Source organism: Equus przewalskii, chromosome 25 (genome assembly GCF_037783145.1).
Source record: "Equus przewalskii isolate Varuska chromosome 25, EquPr2, whole genome shotgun sequence".
NCBI classification, from domain to species: domain Eukaryota; kingdom Metazoa; phylum Chordata; class Mammalia; order Perissodactyla; family Equidae; genus Equus; species Equus przewalskii.
In genome coordinates, this window is record NC_091855.1 from 16,218,834 (window position 1) to 16,244,138 (window position 25,305).

General features: G+C 39.5%; 1 long non-coding RNA gene across 1 annotated transcript; it reads right to left on the minus strand.

Annotated features, from left to right (window-relative positions):
• Window positions 1-1,374: 1,374 nt before the first annotated feature.
• LOC103541711 (uncharacterized) lies at window positions 1,375-23,876 on the minus strand. Its single transcript, XR_011532854.1, has 4 exons — window positions 23,447-23,876; window positions 14,339-14,460; window positions 11,897-11,978; window positions 1,375-2,326 (listed from the first exon to the last, which is right to left on the minus strand). It is a non-coding gene; the product is annotated as an uncharacterized lncRNA (long non-coding RNA).
• Between the last annotated feature and the right edge of the window lie 1,429 nt (window positions 23,877-25,305).

Sequence of the window (25,305 nt, forward strand, 5' to 3'; positions counted from 1 at the left end):
TTCTTTCTGTTCAGCTTGGGTAAATAATTTATTTTTTATTCAAAGGAAATGAGAAGCTATTAAAGATTTTAAGGAGTATAATGCCACAAAGGTATTAGATCTAATTGGAAATTTGCTTATGGATGTCAACATTATTTGCAGATTATTGAGCCACATATTATGGATCAGGCACTGTGCTGAGCACTTTGATGAATGTTTTCCTTCACAATTTTATGAGGCACAAGCTATTATTACTCCCATTTTGCAAATGAGGAAACTGAATGAGGTAGATGAGCTAGCTGCTCATAAACTTATTATCTACCTGAGTACAGAGCTAATCTACATTTCCCACTCCCCTTACATCTACATGGAGCTACATAGCTGGTTCCCATCACTGGACTATGAATGGAAGGGAGGAGTGTTATCTCCAGGCCAAGGTGGTTAAAGGCATTGGTGCCTTTTCCACTTTCTCCCTCTGCATCCACCAGCTAGATGTCAGAGAGACTTGAGGCCATGGATTGAAAATGAAGGGAGCAAGGGTCTCTGAATGACCAACCACAGGTGTCAAGCCACCCTACTGACCTGCACTGGACCTTAACAAAAGCAAGAAATAAGGTTTTATTGTGTTAAACCACACACCCGTATACACACACACAAATAAAAATTCTTGCTACGTACTACCTCTGTTATAAAATCATTTATGCTGGTGTATCTACCCTCCTTTTCTGTAGGATATGCTAAAATTTGTACCTGTCTCCCCTACGTACAATGTGGCCTTTTGAGGCTTTGTGATTTGGGGACTTACATTTTTTGATATGCAAGTGTGAGTGTACAAGTGAAAGAGAAAAACAAGAAGCTCTGCAATAAGAGGGTGGCAATTATTTCTGATTGGTTAAAGGAAACGGTGCTCATGGATAATTGATAATGCACAGTAGTCACCTTCCTCCATATGGTCACAGTCCAGATAAACAGCTTTTCCTCAAACAGGATCCTTTTAAATGCTTGACACACTGTTCCTCATTACTGCGTTTCACTTTCTGTAACATTCTTTCCAATATGCTAAATTTACACACATAATGTTATCCCCCTTCTTTACATACAGAAATGTGTGCCCTTCCTTAAAGGGATACCTCTATAACTCTAGGGCCTGAATTTAGACTTTTCTAAAAAGAAATTCTCTAGACTGTAAACTACATGAGGACTTGCTCATGTATGTGTTTGCTTGATGGTATTTACCTAGTCCCTGGCGAGCTGTCTTCCGTATAACAGGTGCTCAACAAGTATTTGAGCACACACAATTGAACAAATTGTGTATAAATGAATGGATGATAAAATGGCCCTCAGATCAATAATAAACTTCTGGAATTCAATAATAAATGAAATGTAATGAGATTGTTCATTGGAAAAAGATTTATGGGAAGTTATAAAGAAAAACAAAATTTCTCTTGATCTTAGAACAATGCAGAACAAACAACAACTTCATTTATGCTAATGTTCTGGAAATCCACAGAATAAAAAGAAAAATACATAGTTATGTTTTGTGTGGTATCCTACCAGAAAAGTGTTCTAGCAAATGTTAAATTTGTGTGGGATTTTTTTCTCTCTTATTTAGTGAGGAAAAAGCCAGCTACTTCATCATACAGACCAGGACAGAAAATCACCTCAGAATTACCTAGGAGATATCTCTCAAAAGTTACCCTGGAACCTGTGAGAGTAGCCCCAATGGTCCAGAGGGAGATATGGTACCAAATATTTTGTATTTTAAGGGTTGTGAGAAAATCTTCACCACCCCTGCATGGCAAATGCCAAAACCTGACCTGGGGCAGTTACCTCTGAAGGCAGCTGTTCACCTTAGGAAAACAAAAAATTTGATCACTAAGAGTTCAACCCTAGAATCCCAGACATAGCGCACTGATAAGCTTAGCCCAGGAGAAATAGAATCATCTTCCCTCCAAGAACCTCTTACGGAATTTTGTTCTCATCGCAGGTTAATTGTCAAGTGTCTGTGAGCTTGTGTAGAACTAAACCTCAAATAAGATCCCATTAGCAATGGCAAAGGTCGACTCAGTTGATCAGACGCCAGTATGGCATTCAAGATGGCTAACGATCCTCACACTGATTGGGTTGAATATGCCCCTGAGATGTTTGGCTAATTCTGGAGTGAAGCAAAGACAGTATCACAAGGAAGATCCTTGACTAACTACTGGTATGGCAAGTAGGGTCCCAGAAGTGACGCTGAAAGTCAATTGCTATATCTCAAGTGACAATCCCAGTAAACCTTGGGAAGTGGGTTGCTGTGGCAATAGCTTGGAAATTTGCTGGTAGATCTTACTTGACTCTTGGGGACCTGCAAGTAAAGGATTAGATAGTTTCCTAAACTGAATACAGGAAAGAAAGTAATAATTTAATAATTCCCAAACCTTATTAGTCATAAAATTGTTCACAGTGTTCTCATATTGTTGTTTTAATCTAGGCTATATCTTCACATATGTCCCGAATTTTTAGTAATTTTTCCTTCTCTTTTTTTTATGATTAATGTCACCAAAGGTTTATCTAATTTGATTGTTTTTTTAAAGACCAACTTTTAGCTTTATTAACTTGCTCCATGATGTCTTTTTCTATGTAATTTATTTCTGCTTTTATTTTTATTACTTATTTCCTTCTACTTTCTTTGGCTTTATTCTGTTGTTCTTTTCCTAAATTATTGAGATGAACATTTAGCTCATTAATTTTCAGCCTCTATTCATTTCTTAAAGAAGCATGTAAGGCTATAAATTTTCCTTGAAGAAACATTTTCATTGTATACCTCAAGATTTGATGCATAGTGTTTTCATGATTATTTGTTCTAACAGTTGGTTAAGTTTTAATTCAATTTATTCTTTGACATATGAATTACTTATAAGTAAGTTTTTTAAACTTCCAAATATATGGAATTTTGTCTTTTTGTTTTATCTTTTTATTATTAACTTCTAAGTTAAATGCCTTGTTCTCAGAGAACATGTTCTATATAACACCTTTTCTTTGATATTTGATATTCTTTGACACCCTCAACTTCTCAAAACTGTCTTTTCCTGATCTCCATGGCACTACCCTCCTCTAGTATTTCTGCTGCCTCTCAGACAATGCCTCTTCTATCTCTTACATTGGCTTCTCTCTCTCTCTTTTACCCACAAATTCTCTAATCCTAAATTCCAGGCCTTGTCTTTTCTATCTTCCTGATTTTTACTCTCCTCTCTAGATGATCTAATCCACACTATGGCTTCAGTTTCTATCCGTGTTATCATGATTTACAAAGCAGCCTAATCCAGACCTCTCTCTTGAGTTCCAGGAACATATTTGCAACTGTCTACTTGACAGCTCCAGCTTGCTGTTCTGCATCCCAGACTGAAAGATTTTCATTCCTGCCTGTGTTTTTGGTCTTAGCTAAGAAACCTTGCCTCTTCTCTTCCTTACTGCCCACATCTAATCTAGCAAATCTTGTCCATTCTCTTCAGGCACCTCTCTTGTATCAGGCTCCTCCTCTGCATCTCTTTTAATCCCAACACCCATTCTGTCTTGCCTGAACGTTGTTGCTAGAGGAATTTTTCTTTAAAAAGTGTTTTCTTGTTCTAAATCTCTACTGACTCTCTATTTTCTGCCCACAGGATGAAATGTAAGTGGGCCCCAATTTCCTTTCAGCTTTATCTCCCACCCTAAGCCACAACTCCACATCCTGAACCACTACAACATGGAGCATCTCACAGATTCCAGAACTGCACGGGATATTTGTCTTTGAGACCTTGGAAGTCATTCTACCTGGAAACTTTGAAAGCTATTCTCTTCCTTCCCTCATTCACACCCTCAGCTTATAATACACAAGAGAGCAAATGTGCATGCACACACACACGCATTTATCTGGAAAAGTCTATTCATGTGTAAGCAAGATTAGAATGGGGAGAGAAACTTTATTCTGCACATGCTGCCAATTAGTGGTTAATGTGATTTTAGTTGGAGGGGAGTAGGTGAGTAGTGAGAAGGCAGGAAATGGTTAATAATGTCTATGTCTGCAAATAGTTCCCTTCTCTTCATCCTCTCTCGGAAGACTTGTTAGGAAATTTTCTTGAGCCTCCGTGAAATGATAACGTGTTCATTTCCACTTCTTCTCAGACACCTAATTTGCCCAGGCATTTGGAAAATTGGATGACTTTATCTCCCAATCCACTTTCATGTTACTTTCTCTTGGGATTGGTTGCCTGGTAACTCTGATACCAGGCTTGCCTTCCTAGTAATTATGCTCTTTGTTTTCTCCAATAATTATCCCCTGCTGAGTTTCCCTGCAGTTTACATTTTATTTAGTTCTACATCTAAAATATGTGGACATAAAGAAATAATTTTATTTTCTTAGGGCCATTTTAGAGTATATTTTATACTAACATTTACCAAATATTTATTGGTAGGAAGAACATTTCTGGGTTCATATTCTATTTTCTGACCAATAACATGACACTTTTCTTCACAGATCTCTGTCCTTGTGTGTATGGCTTTATGTGAAACTAAAATATAATGTGAGCTGATTCTTTACTTTCCTGTGGGTGTCCAAGTGTAAGATTCAGTGTCATTTCACATATTCAGATTAAAAGAAGATAAAAAATTCACCAGTAGACAAATAAAAATAGAAAAAAGGTTTGAAACGATAGACTTTGTAATAAAGTGTCTTTTCTCATGTCACTGGTCCATGCCATAAGTTATTCCCAAGTGATACGCAAATGAAGAGTATCAATGCATATACTATTTGGATATACAGTATACCCATGTACAATGGAAAACCATATTATATATGTGCTAGCATTCAGGGCTTTGTTTTTATTTTTTTAATTTTTTTTTCCTTTTTCTCCCCAAAGCCCCCCAGTACATAGTTGTATATTCTTCGTTGTGGGTCCTTCTAGTTGTGGCATGTGGGATGCTGCCTCAGCGTGGTTTGATGAGCAGTGCCATGTCTGCGCCCAGGATTCGAACCAACGAAACACTGGGGCACCTGCAGCGGAGTGCACAAACTTAACCACTCAGCCACGGGGCCAGCCCCAGGGCTTTGTTTTTAATATGCCATACACAAACCTGAGATTCTCTGTCTGATTCATGGACAAATCACTCAAAGAAACAATTTGTCTTCTCAGTATTCATTCATCTATTCATTTTTATTTATTCATTCAGTTATCAGTTGTGGGTGGGTAAAGAATAGCCATGTGAACCAAAATTGTAATACACAGTGAAAAGTGACGTAGTACATGTTACGGTTTACATAAGACACAGCAAATATAAAGCTCCTGAGGAGCTGTGGAATAATGGGGGAAGCTTTCTATTCTCAACATGTCTAAATTTATATTTTTAGCTGAAGAAGACAGAGTTGTACACATGTATACACTCAAAGATGAAACAAGTAATTCATAATTAATTTTTGCTGCAAATTCTGTTACCCCCTTATAAGAAAACTGTATTTACATGTAAGAGTTTGTCAGATCTCAAAGCAAGATTAGAAATCACAATGATATCTATGGCATTTTCATATAGAATGGAAATAAGTTTGGCTTTGGTGTGTAGTTAATATTGAATTAAGTCAAGTTTGAAATTAGAATAAGTCCAAAATGGTATTTGGTATTAAAAATCACACTTGTTTGTATAAATCCAGTAAAAATATTTTTCTCCATCCAGACATAGCAAATATAGGTAGAAAGATTTGACAAAGGAAGAGTCCTCAAATTATTTGGTTATGTTAATGTTGCTTATTATTAAAGCAAAGCACTAAAAATAACTGACTGAACTCTAAGAATTCCCAAAATACAAAAGCTTGATCCTGGCTTAACAGTCCTTGCTAGAATGACACTTAGAAGTATCACCATCACATAGCAGTTCAATATAACTTATTCAAACATATTCCATGAGATACAGCTGGGGTAAATATTTAGGAATAAATGAACTAGAGTTGGTAAATTGCTTTCTTCATCATTCAATTCACTCGACCTAATATAAGTCTAGGCATAAAAGCTAGTTAAGCTAAAACATAACAAAGTTAAAATACAACTGAGTTGGAGAAAATGTCAGCAAAAAGAAATAATAGTTAACATTTACATATTAACAACTTATGATATGCCAGGCACAGTGCTAAGCACTTTAAAAAGATTGCTGCATTTAATCTTCCTGACATCCTCACAGAGCAGTTACTATTAAATCACCAACTCACAGAACCAGAGGGTGGAATGATGGTGTCCGGAGCTGAGGGAAATGGGGAGATGCTGGTTAAAGAGTATAAACTTTCAGTTATAATATGAATAAGTTCTGGGGATCTAATGTACAGCATGATGATTATAGTTAATAATACTGTATTATGTACTTGAAATCTGCTAAGAGAGTGGATCTTGGATGTTCTCACCACAAAAAAAAAAAAGGTAACTGTGTTAGGTGATGGATGTGTTAATTAACTTGATTGTGGTAATCATTTCACAATGTATACATATATTAAATCATCACATGGCACAACCCAAATATATACAATTCTTATTTGTCAATCATACTTCAATGAAGCCAGGAGGGAAAAGTCACCAACTTACAAATGAGGAAACAGAAGCTTAGGAAAGTGAAACAATCACTCAAGCTTACCATGATCAATAGGGGAGCTCAAGTCTCCAGTACCCTTACTCTTTCTCACTTTGCTGTTCTGCCTTTAACATATTGAACACATCAAGTGAAATTTCAACCAGTATCAAAAGATGAATATGATTTTTCCTAGAAGAGGAAAGGGAATGGACACTGCTCTGGCTGGGGATGTAGCTGGTGCAAAGTCACGGAAGTGGAAGAGATTTTGTTCAAAGAAGAGTGGGTATATTGTGCCTTGAGCCTACAATGTGATGATGCTCAAAGATGAGCCTGGAAGGGACAGTTGGGCCCCGTTTGTTTCAGATATTATTTGCTTAGGAGTTTTGCCTTGATCTTAAAGGCATTGGCTAGCCAATGGAGGCTTGTATTTGATAACGGGAACTCAGACTGTTGTGTGGAAGGTCAGCTGGATGCATACGAAGCAATAGTTTCTAACAATCCAAACAAGAGGTGATGATGGCCTAAACTAAGGCAGGAGCAATCAAAGTAATAGAGGCATAGACCTTTGGAGGGGTAAAAGAAACTTGCTCTCCTCCTCCCCCAGGCACACAGGTGCAAGCACTTCAATCTGCTGTTGGATATGTACAAAAATGGGAATGGTCAGCAAAGGAATGCTGTCCTGAGTTTTTCACACTTCAATAAGGTTTCCTGCTTTGAGTTCTTCTTTACCAATCCAGATGGGAAATCACCACTGTGGACTTCAGAGGAAAGGGTAATTATAAAATTCATTAAGCTTCCTGAATGATGAAGTGTAATGTCTTCCAAGAAAATAATTAAACCACCATGGGCAAAGAGCCTCGTCTGTATAATTTAAAGCTATGCAGTGGGTTATTCTTTAGTGCCTCAAATCTCATCTACATGTAGCTAATTCATGATCATGCTCCATCTGGCCAAAATTACTCACATTATTCCATAGGCCAAGCAAAAATATTTGTTTTGTTTTAGAGGTTTCCGTATTCTATCCAACGTAGTCTAATGTGCATCTGGATTATCCATTCTCCTTTTTTCAAAATATTTTAATCTTACTAGAGTGAAAAAAAAAGTAGAATATATGGCTTGTATAATAAAAAGCTCTTATTTCAAGAGCCCAGAGCCCTTAATAGAAGGGGGTTGGAATGGAATATTCTTATACCTATTTAAAAGATAGAGAAGTGAAACAGCTGCCAGGTGTTGAGGTGGACAGTTAGTTAGGACAACAAGCTAAAATGAAAGTAACAACCAAACCTCTTTATTCACTTACTGCAACAGTCCAGGCAAGAAGCAAAAGAGAAAGGCACTGGCTCATTAGTGTTGCATTTTCCCCATGGAATGGCACCAGACAAGGATCTAATAGAGGCACAGATGGGGGATATCGTCTCACTGCCAAGAAGGCCTGAACAAAAAGCTCCTGCTTTTTTATGGACCTATGGGGCCACAGGAAAGAAGAGCAGAAAGGGCTAGGTGTGAAAAGGTACCGAGTCAAACTGCCTCAGCCAAGGGCCCCTGATAATGAGGTCTTGGTGGAGTCTTGGTGGAGGTGCTTGGAAAGTGTCTCAGCCGAAGCCCCCAGTAAAGAGGCCTCCAAATGGAGGTGTGTGGGATGGGAATGCAGATATGCATATGAGCATGGCTAGCCCAAGGTGGGCTGAGTTCTTGACTGCAACTCCATCCAGAAAACTAGAATGCACTCACTGTGCACCAAGTCTAAGTTAGGGAGGGCAGCTTCCCGCATGAGGCCTGCCAGGCAAAGCCTTGTAATTGGCTATGGTCAGACCAGACAGATCACACATAGGATTTTGTCCTGGAGCCACACTCCTCAATATGAATCCAGGAGAATCAAGATCTGGTAATAAACTGAGGTGGATTGAAGTGCCCAGCATGCCAATTTGCCAAAAGCTATAAATTGTAAATAGAGGGCATAAAGGAAATGTTTTAGTCTAACGTCATGCAGTTACTGAGGGTAGTTGGCAGACTTGGTTTTATATATTATATCTGGGAAACCCAAGACCAAAGATTAGACCCAGGGCTTGGGTAGGGAAAGGAGAAACTGGAATTTTTCTTCCTGTTTCCCAGCTCTGCTGATTTCCCACTCATCTGTACATCAGACTTTGAGAACGGAAGGGAAATGGAGTGGTGCTCTGAAAATATTTGACCTTCCTCAGTCCTATGAGCATTCATTGTGTCAGCCTTCGCCATAGGGGAAGGAGACATCAGCACATATTGTGTAATTTCAGAGCACTGGCAAGAGTCTCCCCATATGGCCTGGAAGCAACTCATATCTCAGATGTCTCTTAAATTTGCTCCCTAATTTCCATTCTCACTGCCTCTCGCGTACAATATTATAATAGACTTCTGATTACTGTCCCTGCTTCTGGTTTATTTTTCCCACTGGAATATCTTGTAAGCAGTAAGAGACACATAACTAGAGATTCTTTGGAAGTTAGTTGTGTGGAGCTGGTAATTGAAGCCCATGGGAATGAACAAGCTCTCCTAGACAGTGATGTGGTATTTAAAAATATCAATAACCAAAACTCTTCTGCTAATGAACTAGGTAAAGAGCACACACTCATTTTTTTCATTTATTCAATAAATAATTACTCTGAATATTTATTATTATACTGTTATTACACTCTAGGGATTAGGAAATTCTACCCAGGAAATAAGGGGAGCAGTGGGGTGGAGTTTTCCACAAAGGTTTCATGGAAGAGATGACGTCTGAGCTGACATGAAAGATGAGGAGGTTTTTTTCAGATAAGGTGGAAAGGAGACAAGCGAGAGGAGAAATGAAGGGAAACAGAAATATGTAGACATGAAGCATGCTGGTATATTCCAAGTTTTGCAAACATTTACCTGTGTCTGGATATTAGAGGTAAAGTGGCTAACGAGTGAGATAAGTAAGTATAAGATACAGCAACAGGCGAATTGAAGCCCAGTAATAGGAGGGCTTATATTCCGTAATGAGTAATTTGGGCTTTATCCTGTAGGCAATGAGGGAAGCCCTGGAGAATTTTTTACTGAGAGTAATTATAAGGTCAGATTTTTGCTTTAGAAAGACCAATCTGGCAGTTATATGAAAGATGGTTTGAAGGGTATAAGTGACTGGAGATGCTACTGCCTATAGTTTAAGTGAAAAAGAATATGGACCTGAATAGGGAAAATAGCAGTGGAATGAAAAGGAAAGAATGGATATAATGGGCCTCAAGAAAGTAGAATTTAAAGGACTTTGACTGAACGGATGTGGGAGTAAGAAAGTCCAGGATGACGCTTAGTTGTTTGCCTTGGGTGAATGGGTGAACTGAGATGGGAATAAAGGAGGAAAGAGGAGTTTTTAATTTATGAAGCTTGGGATGACTATAGACCGTATAAATAGTGAGATCCAATTGGAATAAGAGCTAGAGGTCAGGGGAAAGCTGTGCAGTAGAGTCTTATGTACCTGGGCAATGTCTGAAGCAAAGAGAATTCATCTTTCCTCTCTGTGGTCCTGACAATGACACTGTTCATGACCTCATCATCTCTCTCTTGGACCATTAAAATGCCTCCTTATTGATCTTCAGTCTCTACCCTTTCCAATTCACTCTTCACATTCCCATCAGAGTGATATTTCTAAAATACAATTATATAGATTCTGTCACTTAAAACTTCTCATGGCTACCTAACAAGCCTGCAAAAGAAAATTTATACTTCTTGCTTTGGGTTTCTTGGCAGTTAGAGAATAGAGCAGCCTCACTAAAGACACCTATTTTTATATCATGCTCAATAAGGATATAACACTTTACAGTTATTCCAAGGATATCTTGGAAAAATGGTTCCCAAATACATATGTATGTTGATTACTCTCTGAAAAGACAAGGACAGATGGACAAAACACTGAGCCCCCATATTCTTGACAAGCTGTCTTCTGCTGTCACCTTAAGGTCCAAGACACACCAAGAAAATAATTGCTTTTTATCACCAACTGTGGCCTTGGCCCCCAGCCCCAATGTATTCTCCTGGAGACCTTGAATGGACCATGGAAGAGGCACCTAGAATATTCAGGCAGTTCTCAAGACTCTAGGTGAAACACAGGAGAAGCAGCTTCCTCTGCCCCTTACTCCCAGACTTATTCCCTAATCATTACTCTCAAATATTTGTCATCTTAAATGACAATGAAAAGCAACTAAAATTGATCCAAGGGAAGAGAAGCTTCTCCCTGCCCCCTAAATCTCTAAAATGTGAGCCAGAGTTTTACACTGGCAGCTGCTAGACAAATTCTTCTTGCAAACTCTTTTGTTAGCCAACACACTGATGCCCCACACAATGTTTTTTAAAAATCTTTATCCCTTCCCTGTCATCAAAACATGAAAAAGGAACTTGCAGTAGGGGTGAGAGTGCTATTTACATTTTGACATTCACAAATCAACTGGAGCTAAAAGAGTATTCCTCTTTAGATGGGGTATTTGGCTTCCAGTTCATCACCTCTGACCCAGTTCCCTCATGTGGGGTAGGCCAGTGCTTCTCAATCATTAACGTGCATGCAATCACCTGGGAGAATCTTGTTAAAATTCAGATTGTGATTCAGTAGGTCTAGGGTGAGGCCCAAGATTTGCTCCCAAGTAATGCTGATGCTACTGGTCCAGGATCCACAGTTTGAGTGACAAGGAATTAGGTAGGTGGCATGGTAGTTAAGTGCTTTTCTGTGGAGCCAACAGTCTGGTTTTGGATTCTAGTTCAGCCTCTTACTAGTTGAGCCACCCTGGGAAAAATTCCTGCATTACTGTGCCTCAGCCTCCTCATTTATAAAATGGTGCTGATAATAATTCTTAGCTCCAAGGATTCCAGAAAAGATTAAGTGAGTCATTGTTTGTGATACTCCTCAAAAGAGTGCCTGGCACACAATAAGAAATCAATAAATGTTAGCTATTATTATTCATTATTGAAGTTATAGTAGGTCACTCCCTTGCTTAAAATTATGGAATGGTTTCCCATTGTCCTCAGGATGAAGTCCAAACTCCTTGGCGTGGATTACAATACCCTTCATGACCTGAACTCTATTTTCTTCTCCAACCTCATCTCTCTACCTTTTGTCTCTAGCAGTGCACTTATAATCTCTCTCATCTTGATCCCTCCACCCATGGAGTTCTCTCTAACTAGAATACTCTTCCCTTCCTTTATCCGGCCAACTCCTAGAAGTCTTTCAAAACTCAGTTGAGGCAATTCAAGTTAGCTGAGTTAGAATTCTTCCCAGACCCTCCCCATCACCACAGTAAGTTTGGTAGCTCTCTTATACACTACCATAGCATCCAGAGCACATCGCTGATACAACACTTACCACATTAAGTTGTAATTGTCAAATTCTCTGTCTCTCTTCTTTGGGGAAACTTCTGTGGTTGTAGGCTTTCAATAAATGTCCACTGTGAAATTAACAAATGAATAAATGACCAAATATGTTTCTTGGTGCTACTGTAGATCTCTATAAATCCTTTGATAAGACCTTTTTTTATGGGTCATGATCTTTGACCTTTAAGATTCAGACAGGCTATAGCTCCATCCTCCATCCCAGGGATGCACACATACTCACTACTGCCATGACTCCACCAACCAACTAGTATTATAGCAGCCTTGTGGGTAAACAATATACAGACATTGCAGAAGTTCTTGCATTTCCAAATTCAAGAATATGGCTAATTAAGGTATATAAGTGGGGCTCAATCATCAGCTGAGGTACTAACCCTGCACAGTTGTTTCAAACCCAGACTCAATTCAAATTCATGCTAGAGGCTTTTCATAAACCAAATATGGAATATTTAACCTTCTTAACTCATTTTCATGGCCTGAAAAATCTCTGTGGTCCAGCACCAGTTCATCTCTCCAACCAAGTCTCACTACCCTCACTATGTTTTAGCCACACTGGCCTGCTTTTAGTTCCTGAAATAACCAGCTAACCTCCGCAGGATCTTTCCACCACCTAGTTCCTTGGCCTGAGATGCACCCCCATTCCACCCACCACTCCCATAAACACACAGACTCCAGACCACCTTTGCCTCCTTTTCACTTCCAGAATGCAAGCTCCTCAAGTAAAGGACTTTGGTTTTTTTCACTGCTCTATTTCTAACACCAAGAGTAAACCCTGGCCCGTAGGAAGAGCTCAATAGATATTTGTTGAATGTTGAGTGAATTAACACCTCCTATCAGGTTTCTGCTTAACTATAACCTTCATGATCACTCTATGTAAGGGCAGCCTCTTCCCCTGTGTTCCATGAGGAAAGAAATTACATTAGTTTTGTTCAGTGTCCAGCACCTAGTAATTAGGTGATAAATTACTAAAGCTGTTCAGTGAAAGTTAACTGGCCAAAGAAGAATGGTGGCACTATTCCCTTTTATTTATCTGATAAACCAAATCCTACAAAAGTTTCAAGGACCCTTTGTAGCTTTAAAATACAAAGAAACAATTAGTATTAGCCATAGAAAGTTGGAACAGGAAAATGCCTTAGATGTAATAAGGCCCATTTTCCTCACTTTGCAGATAAGTAAGTTAGGGCGAAGGAGAGGGAAGTAACTTGCACAGGTAGTTAGTAGCAGAATTGGAAGTAAAACCCAGGCTTTCTAACTCTATATGATTCATCCATCAATGAGTAAAAATTTATTAAGTACCTACTCTGTTGAGTGAATTTTGACTTACATGCTCAAAAAGAAGCTAGGCTTGAGGCAGTGGTTCTCAGCTCTAGTTGCATGCTGGAATCACCTGGAGAGCTTTAAAAAGTACTGATGCCTGAGACCCAACCCCAGAGATTTTCATGTAAGTAGGTTAAAAATCCTGATGCCCAGGCTACAACCCCAACCAATTAAATCAGAATCTCTGAGGTGAGGCCTAGGCATCAGCATTTTTAAGGTTTGCCTAGTTGTTCCAGTGTACAGCTAGGATTGAGAACCACAGTTTAAGAGGAAGAAAGGAATGTATCTATGTTGATTCACTGCAAAATGGAAATCGGCACTTCTGGCAAATATCCCCAGACCAGGTTTCCTTCTCTAATTATTAATCCCTGAAAAAGTCATTTGTAAAGAGCCATCCCCAACTTGTCAGTATAGAGCCAACTGTCCTGGTATGTCTGGACCAATTAATAATCTTGTAAATAAGGATTTTTGAGATGATTTTCATAGTCAAGTTTATAATAATCCAAGGTACACAAGAGACAGGATTGATTTCTTCATGATAGTCTCTGCCCAGAAGAAATTTCCAGTAGTTAAAAGGAACAAAACATACAAGCTTAGGGGAAGCACACAGCTACTGAGTGGAAAATCATCCACAAAAGGGAGACCCACTGGTATTTTGACACTTATTCAATAAGGAATAGGAATATTTTTCAAACCTCAGATTATGTTTATTTCAAAGGGATTCAAAGCACTTCATAGACTACCAGCTTTTTCTTTCAACTTTATTATTTTATCCCCAATGGTTTCCAGAATGTGGCAGAGTTTTGACGGCCAGATCCGATCCCCCTGGTGACATCTCCAGGTGACACCCAAAGCTCTTCAGTAAGTCCACTCAAAGGCAGATGCAGGTGAAAGACAAAGCCCAGATTGCTACTTCTTAGGATCAGTTTTTTCCATTTATAAAATCATATTTAGGCTTAGTCAGAAAAACTGCATTCACTTCTATTTAAGCTCATGACGAGTTCACTTGTAGCCAGTTTCTGGGGTTGGTGGTAATAATTAAAACCAATTAAACAAAGACTTCATCTTGATAATCATGTATTGTCAACAAATGACTCACACTTTTGGTATCCGCAGCTGGTTAGGACAGTTCTGTAGAGAAACCAAGTGTCACCTTGGATCATGCATTCTCAATGGGGGAGATGAAAACTGGTCCTCACAGGGGGTGTAAAAAAACTTACTCTGTGTATAAAGCACAGACATACATACAGTACATAAATAAATATACAGTATTTCTGTCCTATTAAAATTTCAGAGGGACCCCATATTATATGATTCCTTTTACATTAAATGTCTGGAAAGGCAGATCTATAGAAATAGAAACTAGATTAGTAGATGTCTAGGGCTGGGGGAAATTGGGGTGGGGGACTGAGGGTGATAATTTAGGGGTTGATGAAAAGATTCTAAAATTGATTGTGGTGATGGTTGCACAACTATGAATACTAAAAGCCATTGATTTGTACTCTTTAAATGGGTGAAATGTGTAATACATGAATTATATCTTTTTTTTAAAGATTGGCACCTGAGCTAACACTTGTTGCCAATCATTTTTTTCTCCTTCTCCCCAAAGCCTCCGAGTACATAGTTGTATATTTCTAGTTGTGAGTGCCTCCGGCTGTGCTATGTGGGACGCCACCTAAGCATGGTCTGATGAGTGGTGCCATGTCCATGCCTGGGATCTAAACCTACAAACCCCGGGCTGTTGAAGCAGAGTTCATGAACTTAACCACTACGCCACCAGGCCAGCCCCTATAGGTTCTTAAATCTATAAGGGATGGAAACTTTTGACATCTCAGGCTGTCGCATTTCAACACTCCTGCATCAAACCCTTGGCTCACTCCCCCTTTCCATAGGCTATATGCATGGGTCTGAGCATATGATGGGATGACAACTTCCAATGATGACTTGAAGAAGATGTGGATCAAGAGAGAACTTTAGGATCTTTCAGTTTCTGATTACATGTTGATATCACCAAGTATTGCTGATTTTACCTTAAGAGAGCTGCAATATTAAAAGAATAATAAAAGGACATTTTCGTGTTATTATTCATACATTCATTCAAAAAATATTTAGAATGCAATCTCCTATGCCAAGTACTGCTAGGTGATGGAGAAATAACAGTGAATAAGATAGACATAGTCTCAAGGTTTCAGTCTAGTGAGGGATACGGACTAAAAACCTGTTTATTAAACTACACTGCAACTGGAGCTGAGGTGGAGGAAGCAGAAGCAGAGTGGTCATGTACCCATGAAAAGAGGGTACAAAACACAGGAAGGAGATAGGGGAAGACTTCCTGGAGGAAGGGATGTCTAAGCAGAGACATGAAAGATGAGCAGGAGTTCACCAGCTGAACAGGAGAGGTAGGAAACTACAAGGCAGAAGGAAGAGCATGAACCAAAGCTAAGAAGCAAGAGAGAGCATAAAAGTGGAAAATGTTCAGAATGCCTGGAGCATAGAATATATGAGAAGATTAGGAGAGATAAGGCTAGAGCAGAAACCAGGGGCAAGATCATTGTAAATTACATCAAGGAATGAGAGCAGTAGGATACTAAAGAAAGATTCTAAGGAGGGAAGTGATGAGGTCAAATTTGAATTTAGAAATTTGTTACCCTAATCTAAGCCTGAAAAGATGATGACCTATATTAAGGACGTGACAGTAAGAAATGAACTAAAATGATATTTAGGAGGTGGATTTGCCAGGAACTGGTGAAGAGAGGGGGAATTCCTCAGACTTCCAAGCCTGGCAGTTGGGTGAATGATTTACTGAGATAGGAAACAGAATGGAAGAGCAGTTTGGAGAAGCGGGTAGAATAGTTGGGTTTTGTTTTAGCTGTGTTTGAAGTGTTGGTGGATTATCCAAGTGAAGATGTCTACTAGACAGATGAAACTAAGGGAAATCCATGAATCCCACATGTAAACTCAGGAGCTCTAGCAGCCACTGAGTATGTAGCAGAACCCTGGCGCTCTGTCAAAAACATCAAAAGAAACAGGTTCAATAGAAATTTTTTATTGTCCCACCAAGGGCTTGAGTTGATTTAACATTCTGTTCTGGCTTCCCCTAGCCTTACTTGCTGAATAAGGTCCTCCCAAAACCTGGTGTTTGTTATGTAACAGATCCTATTTGCTAAACTCTTCTAGATCCTTTTCATTCCGGGCAGCTACCTGGGCTACATTTGAGAGAGGAGACTCAAAGAGGGTGGTAATAGAGGTCACATTGTTTGTTGGAAACAACACAAATAATAACAACTGACTTTTTAAGTGTTTGGAACAGGCTCATGCCGAAACACCCTTTATAGCTGCCATAGACACATAAACAGTCTCACTAACTCCCTCCTCTAATCCTGATTCATCACTGCAAAAACTTAGGCCTTGTCCCAGGGAAGAGCCCAGCCCAGCCTAGACTGGAACGAGGGTAGCCCTTGCCTAAAGGTAAGTTAGGTTGACCTCTGTGATTTAAAAAGGATATTAGACCTTTGAATTCAAACTATAGTGAGTTTCTTTCAACCTTAAACTCCTCTACATGCTCCCCTCCCTTTTAGAGAGTACTGAAGTGTTTTTCTAGGTTGGCAGTAAACCTCTCTATATCTCAGTTTGACTAAATAATAACAACTAACATTGGTCACATATTGGGCTAAGTACAGACAACATTTTTTTCACGTGAACCTCACAAACAATCCTATAAGAAGACACTGGGTTTAGAGAGGTTAAATAGTTTTCCCAAGGTCACAGAGCCCACATTCTTTAGCAACCACGCTATAATGGCTCCCATTTTCTATCTATTATCTCAATCTTTTTTGTTTTAAAGATTCGCACCTGAGCTAACAACTGTTGCAACTGGCTGTATTTCCTTCTCAGTGCTCAGAATCTTTTTTTTTTAATTCTTCTCCCCAAAGGCCCCAGTACATAATTGTAGATTCTAGTTATGAATGCCTCTGGTTGTGCTATGTGGGACGCCGCCTCAGCATGGCCTGATGAACATCGCCATGTCCACGCCCAGGATCCTAACTGGTGGATCCCTGGGCTGCTGAGGCAGAGCGTGCGAATTTAACCACTCAGCCACGGGGCCGGGCCCTATCATCTTAATCTTGACGGTGACAATAATTGTCACAAAAATAACTGACAACTATTGAGTATTTATTATGCCCCAGAAACTCAATGAAAACACTTGACATGGATTTTGGTGTTTAACCATCCCAGCAGTTTTATGAAATAAGTACTACTGTCTCCATTTTTAAGATGGGGATTCTGAAGCTTAGAGAAGTTGTCACTTGCTGAATGCATACAAGTGATAAGTGGCAGTGCCAAGCTTCAAACACAAGTCTGACTTCAGAATCCTCACTGTAATTACTACACTTTGGTCAGGGTGACCTGTGAGGTCCCTCTCCTACTACCCAACCCCTTGCTGCCTGTTGTTCAAAGGTTCAATGATTTGTCCCTGTACCATGGAGCCTTATCAGATTTTATTTCACATAAGTTACATCATTAAAATCATGGTTTTGAATAGTTGTGGTGAATTTATCTGGTTTAACAACTTTTTGTCTAGCCTAAGCATTGGAAGTAGCTAAGGAAGAAGAAGTAGGTAGAGCCAGTCACAGGTCGGCCCAGGGCCAAGTTGAAGCAGAGAGATTCATTTTTTAACACTGAGGGTTCAGGGAAAGGGTTGAGTCTTGGCTTCCCACTCCACAGCCTGGGAAAGTCTAGTGCCTGCCCATATAGCAGAAGCCACCTTTGCCAGCAGGAGTCTCTGCTTCACAAAGCAATATTTTATTCGCTCTTCTTTTAGCTCCAGAAACACGAGGCTGGCTGTATTTCCTTCTCAGTGCTCAGGAGGAACTCTAGAGCCCAGATTTGCCAGGACAAAAAAAAAAAAAACCCAACAAAATAAAACAACATTTTGTTTTAATTTTAAAAAATTTTAAATAACTCCTGAGAAGTCTTCAAGCTAATGTCCCAGACTTGGAAATGAACACTTGGCTTGCTTTTTTGTACTTGCCCCCTCGCTGTCTGATAGTCCTCAAATTCCACAATACCTCTGTACCGCCCTTCCAGGCCCCCAGTGATTCAGGTCTATCTGTTTTGATTCTGAATTCTTCTCCAGACCATCCCCTCTTCTCCCACATGCTAAGGTGGCCCTGATAGTGCTAGTACTTTGTGAATTAAATAACAGCCAATTCAAAACAATGTCGTACCTTACCTTCTCAGCACAGAAAGTTACTTGATGAATATAGAACAAATCTATCAATTATAATGCAGCTCAGTTGCTGGACAATAGAATTAAAGGAAGATTGGAAGGAGAGAAAAAGGAAAGAGGTAAAGAAAAAAGGGAAATTGTTATTCAACTCCCTCTGTGTAGTATAATATGTACTTTCACATGTTTCTCTCTTAATATTAGCCTTAAGCAACCACTTTAATCCCCACCACTGAGCTTGAACTTTGATTTATTGAGGAAGTTCAGAGAGCCCTGGATTTCTGGTCTTGACAGGTCAGATATTTTGCATTCCCAGTATAAGATTATCTGGTCCACATAAGAGAAATAAGTGTAAATGAAGTTGTATGTTCATCCCAAGTCTTTTCCCCTGCCCTACCCACCCCTTATGTTCAAATACCTCCCTCCCAGGCCCACACCTGAGCTCTGAATTTACTGACAAAGCCTCTGCAGACTTTGAGTGGGAGAGCTAGGGCAGAATGTAAGGGAAGGAAATAAATAATGGATGATAAGCATGGCTGGTGACAGATTGTTGCAACAGCAGCAGAATCTGTAGGAGTTTAGATGCAATTCTGCAGATCTGAGGAGTTCTTCAGTACAAGAGAAGGGAAAGAAAATCTGGCCATCTTCAGCAGCTCCATAATTATGAGCCCACACTTCACAGTTATCACAAGGCAACCAGAGTTGTCCCACACAATCCAAACATTTGTCGTGGTCAAAAGTATGATTTGAGGTGCATGAGAACAGCTACCAACTCAGAAAAATCTCTCTCTCGCTGGGCCTGAATTTCCACATTCATTTGTCAAACCTCGATGTTTTCCCAATTCCAACATCATAACACCAGGAGAATCATATTGTACTAGTCAAATTGATTTGAGTAGAAAAGCGATTGATTAAAAGGCTACAGGGGAGCCAGACCTGACGACCTAGCAGTTAAAGTTCAGTGTGCTCCACTTTGGCAGCCCAGGTTATGTTCCTGGACACGGAAGCACACCACTCGTCTGTCAGTAGCCATGCTGCAGCAGTGGCTCACATAGAAGAACCAGAAGAACTTACTTACAACTTACAACTTACAACTATACACAACTATGTACTGGGGCTTTGTGGGGGAAAGAAAAAAGGAGGAAGATTGGCAATGGATATTAGCTTAGGGCAAATCTTACCCCCTCTTAAAAAAATAGAGAGAGAGAAAAAGGTCTATGGGGGGAGAGAGTGATGTCAGTAAGATGGTAGACTAAGAAGCTATAGGCCTTCTTTCTCCACAGAGACACCAAGTTAACAATATATGGACCAGAATATCTCTATGAGAACTCTAGAGACCAGCCAAGAAGCTACAGCATTCAGGTCATTGTAAAACCAAAAAGGGAATCCAACAAAAGGGGTAGAAAATTTGCAGTTTTCACCACGCCTATCCCTGCCCTTCCCCTATGCAGCATAGTGGTGAGCAACTGGGACGAAATCTCTCAGACCAGGGTTCCCCCTCAGGATAGAAGCAGAAGAGTGGACCATGAGTCCAACATTCCAGCTTGTCTGTGGGTTACCTAAGGGACTAGTGTCTATCTTGCCTGACTTGGTCCACTGACGGGACTGGCACCAGAGTTTGGAAGCCGCTCAAAACAAAGGCAAACAGAGCAGCGTGTTAGAGCTGCAGAATCACATGCAGACACTAGGGGGAGCAATAGATCAGAAAAGGTTTGAGATGTCCTAGAACCGGCAGCTGAGCCCACCGGTGAAAGTCTTCCTCTGCATGAAGCCAATACACAAAGGTGGAGAGGAGGTTGTTTTTCAAATGCCCAAGTATCAGCAAAAGATTACAAGGCAAAGAAACATGGACCAATCAAGGGACCAAAATAAAACTCCAGAAACTGACTCCAAAAAACACACAGATCTGGGGCCAGCCCCATGGTGTAGTAATTAAGGTCTGTGTGCTCTGCTTCTGGGCCCTGAGTTTGTGGGCTTGGATTCCCAGCGCCAACCTACACCACTCATAAGCCATGCTGTGGTGGTGACCCACATACAAAATAGAGGAAAATTGGCACAGATGTTTGTTCAAGGCTCATCTTCCTCAAGCAAACAAAACAAAAATGAAAACAAAACACAGATCTATGAGCTGTCTGACAAAGAATTCAAAATAACTATCATAAGGATGCTGAATAAGCTAAAAAAGAACACAAATATACAACTAAATGAAATCAGAAAAATGATGCATGAACAAAATGAGAATATCAACAAAGAGAGAGAAACTGTAAAAAAGAACCAAACAAATTCTGGAGCTTAAAAATATAATAACAGTACTGAAAAATTCATTAGAGGAGTTCAATATCAGACTTCATAAGGCAGAAGAAAGAATTGGTGAACTTGAAGATGAGTCCTTTGAAATCATTGAGTCAGAGAAGTAAAAAGAAAACAAGAATAAAGAAAAGCAAAAAGAACATGAGGTACTTATGGAACATTATCAAGAGGACTAATATACATATTAGGGAATCCCAGAAGAAGAGAGAGAGAAAGGAATTGAGAGCTTACTTAAGAAATAATGCACACAACTTCCCAAACTGGAGAAAAGAAATGGACATACAGATTTAAGAAGCTTAAAGAATCCAACTAGGATAAATCCAAAGAGAATCACACTGAGAGACACTATAATCAAACTGTCTAAAATCAAAGATAAGGAGATAATCCTGAAAGCAGCAACAGAAAAGCGATTTATAACATGCAAGGGGACTTCCATAAGATTATCAGTGGATTTCTCAGCACACACTTTGCAGGCCAGAACAGAGTGGCATGATATACTCAAAGTGCTAAAGGAAAAAAAAATCTGTCAACCAAGAATATTGTATTCAGCAAAACTGTCCTTCAAAAATGAAGGAGCAATTAAGACTTTCCCAAGTAAACAAAAGCTGAGGGAGTTTATTACCTCTAGACCTGCTCTACAAGAATATTAAAAAGAGTCCTTCAAGTTGAAACAAAAGGAGAGCAGACATGAAGATATATGAAAATATAAGATTCTCCGGCAAAGGTAAATACATGGACAAATATAGTAAACTGCACTATTATAATTTTGGTACATAGAGTTTAAATGAAGAAAACTTTAAAATAACTATACATCCATGTTAACAGGTATACAATATACAAAAATAGAATTTGTGACATCAATAACATAAAGTGGTGGGTGGAGCTTTAAAGGAGTGGAGTTTTTGTATGCAATTGAAGTTATGCTGTTATGAGTTTAAAATAGAATGCTATAACTTTAAGATGCTTTATGTAATTGCAATGGTAACCACAAAGAAAATTTTACATGCGGTATCTAGTCGAATTCACAAAAACCAAAAGCGGAATGGTGGTTTTCAAGGGCTGGCAGGAGGTGAGTTGTTTAATGGGTATAGAGTTTCAGATTTGCAAGATGAGCAAATTCTGGATATATGTTTCACAATAATGCGAACACATTCAACACAACTGAACAAGACACTTAAAAATGGTTGACATGGTAAATTTTATGTTTTTTACCACAATAGAAAAAAAGGCTATGGGGGGCGAGGGGAGAGTTAATGTTTAATGTGCACAGAGTTTCAGTCTTGCAAGATGAAAAGAGTTTGGGAGATGGATGGTGGTCATGGTTGTATAACAATGTGCATGTATTCAATGCCACTGAACAGTACACTAAAAACAGTTAAGATGGTAAATTTTATGGCACGTATATCTTACCATAATTTAAAAAAAAAAACACTGAATCCAAAATAACCAGTAAGTGTGACCATATCAACGAATTCATTTCACTCTAAATTGTGTTCCACACTCCCTGGCAGAGTACCTTCAGAATCCATTACATAAATATTTTCAATATAGAAGTAAAATAGAAGTAAACAAAATACTCCAAAAAAAATGCTCTGGGGTAGCTCACAGAATCACCAGTGCTAGACTTAGGTATACACAGGCAAAAACAGTGCTCCCAATCATGCCATTAAATAAATGTGCAGTGCAAGCAGCATGCTACCACCGCTAGGCGCTGGACACTGCAGCCTGCACCACACTACCACCAGATTCTGTCACTGGCAACACTTGCCAAAGTAGTCCATGACTCTTCCCCCTGAGAAGATTAAGAACCAGTGGACCATAAGGTAATGATTGACAGAATAATTTTATGGAAACTTCATAACAGCAGCGTAGCTCCAAAGCAATGTTCCAGGAACCAATGATATTTTAACATCTTAAAGATGCATTGATAATACTTTTCAACTTTAAAATTAGGAAGTTGAATTTACAGAAAAACAAAAACCTAAAGAGCTTTGAGTTCTAAATTCCTTTCAATGCCCTGAATTTTATCTGACCTTTGTAATAAAAATGCATGTTTTTATACATATTGTGATCATTGGTCAGCTTCCCTCATTTTATTTTTCTTTTGATATTACACAAATGCCCTCTTAAGCTCTAGCAGGTAGCTATATACGATAAAAACATAATACTTACATCTCTCTTGAGGCAGCCAGCCTCCAAAATGTCCCTCAATATTCCCCACCTCCTGGTATTTGCACCCTGTGCAGTCCCCTGCCACTTTGTACCAGGGTTAGTCTGTGTGACCAATAGAATATGGCAAAAGTGATGGTACATCACTTTTGAAATTCGATTTTAAGAGACTATGGATCTCTTAGATCTCTTGCTCTGGGGGAAGCTGGGTACCATGTCATGAGGACACTCAAAAAGCCTATGGAGGGGCTGGCCCAGTGATACAGCGCATGTTCCGCTTTGGCGGCCCAGGGTTCACTGGTTCGGATCCCAGGTGTGGACATGGCACCACTTGGCAAGCCACGCTGTGGTAGGCGTCCCACATATAAAGTAGAGGAAGATGGGCATGGATGTGAGCTCAGGGCCAGTCTTCCTCAGCAAAAAGAGGAGGATTGGCAGCAGACGTTAGCTCAGGGCTAATCTTCCTCAAAAAAAAAAAAAAAAGCCTATGGAGAGACCTACCTGGTAAGGAACTATGTCCAATCAACAGCCAGCGAGGAGTGGAGGCCTGCCGACAATGATGTGAATAAGCTTGGAACTGGAACCTCCTCCAGCAGAACCTTCGGACAACTTCAGTGCCAGCCGACAGCTTGACTACAACTTCCTGAAGGAACTTGAGCCAGAATTACTCAACTAAGACACTCTCACAGAAACTGTGGGTTTGTTTAAAAACCACAAATAACATTTTAAGCTGCTAAGTTTTGTGGTAATTTGTTATGCAGCTATAGATAACTAATACATCTCTCCAGCAGTTCCGTAGGGGAAGAAAAGTTGTGTATGTGTGTGTCTTAGAAAACGCTGTTAAAATGTTAAATGCCTACTGATGCATACATAAAATTATAAGAAATAGATCAATGACAAAAAAATCCATCTGCTGACAACCTCACACACCAATAGGAGAGGAGTTCTCAGTGCTTGGCCAAGTAAGCTGCTGCCAAGTAGATAGAATTTGAGAGTTAAAAGGTCTAGATTAGCTCCAAAGAGCTGGCCCTACTAACCTGAAATTTTACCATTAGAGATAAATTTCATTGGGTCTTGTAGTATCAGGTCTTTAAGAGTCCCTGAAAGGCATATCTTAAAATAGTATTTACAATAGGATCATGACAGGAAATAAAATCTAATTGTAAATGGTTCACCTGAAGAGACTTTTAATATGGAGACTATTTACAAAAGTGTGGGCATGGTTATAGGAACCAAGAAAGAATGCTGAAACATCCAGAGACTAGAAGGAGAGGGAAGATATTTGGGCAAAAGGCAGAAATTGTGTTACCAGAGTCCATTGACAGGTGGACCCAAGGAGAAGGGGGCACCCTCCCACAACTATCCTAATGGTGGGACATGGTCACCCCTAAAACTGTGGTGCCAAAGCAGGGAGGGAGTGGGAAAGAAATCTATTAATCTCTCTGTTCCCCCATCCTCCAGTCTCATGCTGGTGCTTGCCTTTGGGGAAAGCTGACCAGCAGCAAGAGGGCAAAGGAGCCCAGTTGGTGCAGGGGTCAGTCTCCCAGGGCACAAAGCCAGAAAGAAAATAGCAGAGAACGGCCAGTTGTAGGTGGCACAGTGTTAGAGCATTTCCAAATTCTGAAAGAATCTTAAAGATCATCTAAGACAGTCTACTAGGCAGTCTGTGTAAATCCTCTCTGTTTCATCCCTAGCCGAAGAACCCAAAACTCCAATGGTGGCAAAACATGGCCTGTGGAGTCAGACAGGCCTGCTCCCTGCTTCCAAGCTGTATGATCTTGGCCAAATTACCTAACCTCTGAAAAACTCAGGTTTCTTCTTTGTAAAGTGAGCATCATAATAACAGCTTCAGGAGGTTGTGGTTAAACTAAATAATACATGAAGAGGTGTAGAGACTGGCCTCCTCCCCGATGGGGAGGTGTTGACTTAGTTAAGTATGAAAGATTTGATCATCAGAATCAGCACAACCTGACTTCCCAAAGAGCTGAGTGGTTCATCAATACAGCTTCATTACTACTTAAATATCCATCAACTGAAGCCTGGTAAAATATATTCCAATACATATGTACAGACAATAGTGTATAGCTAAATTTTAAAATGTGGCAGTTCTGAATATACTGAAATAAAATGATTTCCAAGATAATACTCATAATTTTAGATTGATCAATAGATAGATAGATGATAGGTAGATAATCTCTGGCGTGATGCATAAAAAATAAGTAACAGTGGATGCCATCGGGATGAATTTTGGAGGACTGGCCCAGGGCTAGATGGAAAATTTGATTTGTATTATATACTCTTTTACAGAGAGAACTGTTTGAATTTTTTTCCATGTATATGTACTATCTTTAAAAAAGCTT